Raw genomic sequence first — 1,362 nt, forward strand, 5'->3', positions numbered from 1 at the left:
AAGGCTTGTTGTGGGGGGTGGGTGGGGGAGTGACTCGTGGGATTTCTGAATGCGGAACAGACGTGTGGATGATTTTCACGGCCATGCACCGATGGGCTTGTTTTTGTAACACTAAAGCTCTTTTGCTCCTCTTTCTTTCTCTCTTTTTCTTTCTCTCTAATTCTCCGCCTCACACTCATCCTCTCACTGGTATGCTTTGCATTCTAATGCACCACAGGCTGCAGGGTCTGCTGAACAGTCATGCTGGCACTATGCGTGATCTGAGCACATTCCACTCATTCTCTTCTATTGTAGCCTTGAAGCATTGTAGACCATGAGCTATGCAGAAAAACAGTCGGTTAAATAAAAATACATTGAACTTATTACATGGTACACTGATTAAAGGGGCCATCGGATTCAAAATTCACTTTTGTTGTTGTTTGAACATAAATGTGTGTTGGAAGTATTTTTATTTATTTTAAATCCCTATTTTAAAATCCCCTTTCTCAAATCAGGCTGTTCTGAGATTCCTGTCAGAATGACATAGTTCTGCACAGGCCCCTCCCACGATAGTTGATTGACAAGGCCGTCTTACCTTAGACCTGCCCTGAGTGAGCTGTCATGCATTTAAGTTTGCGCGAATCATTCGTGATCTAGCTTTATCTACAGAAGAAGTGAGTATAAGGTTTTTTATGAATCTTTGCAAATCGCCTTTCCTAATATGTGCTAGTTAGCCAGTTTTGCGTCTAAAGTAAACAGTACTGCTGTCACCCACAGAAGAGAGGGGCGGTGTGAGCAGAGCTCATTAGCATTTAAAGCAACATGGACTAGACAGAGTAAAAACCCTTTTACCCTTTTGACAGGGTAAAAAGGGTGTTTTTTACATTACCATTGAGAAATTTTAACCAAAGTATGTTATAGACTTTTCATTAAGACCTTAAAGAATCATATCAACTTGTAGAAAATGGGCATCCGATGACCCCTTTAATGCTTCGTTTAAAAAAAACCGCATTATTTTTCACATAATTTACCTTTATTCTACACCGCTCTGTCCCTTCTCTGAGAACCGTGCTGATCATTTCCTGCTTTTATGAAGCCCTGCCATCAGAAATAGGCGATGGGCTCTGATTGGTTAGCTTGCCCAGTGTGTTGTGATTGGCTAAACCACCTCTAGTGCGCGTCTAAACATCCCGCCCCTCCCCTCAGCGGTATGTGCTCCGGTTGTATTGTAAACAACGGCATCGTTAATATCACTTATCAGTTTGAGCTCGATTGAGAAGCAGAGGATATTATTGAAGAGGATCGTACAGAACCTGTGCAAGCATGGCTTTTAATGGTAGGCCTATGTTTTTTGTTTGTTGTTGTCTCATACTTTTAGATACG

At 41.6% G+C, this 1,362-nt stretch overlaps 1 protein-coding gene across 1 annotated transcript in view; it reads right to left on the reverse strand.

The window, feature by feature from the left end:
* LOC107657506 (von Willebrand factor C domain-containing protein 2-like) overlaps positions 1-1,362 on the reverse strand; it is a 29,579-nt gene that overhangs the window by 783 nt on the left and 27,434 nt on the right. The window lies entirely within an intron of this gene.

The sequence above is a fragment of the Sinocyclocheilus anshuiensis genome, unplaced genomic scaffold (genome assembly GCF_001515605.1).
Source record: "Sinocyclocheilus anshuiensis isolate Anshui unplaced genomic scaffold, SAMN03320099.WGS_v1.1 scaffold179, whole genome shotgun sequence".
Classification (NCBI taxonomy): Eukaryota; Metazoa; Chordata; class Actinopteri; order Cypriniformes; family Cyprinidae; genus Sinocyclocheilus; species Sinocyclocheilus anshuiensis.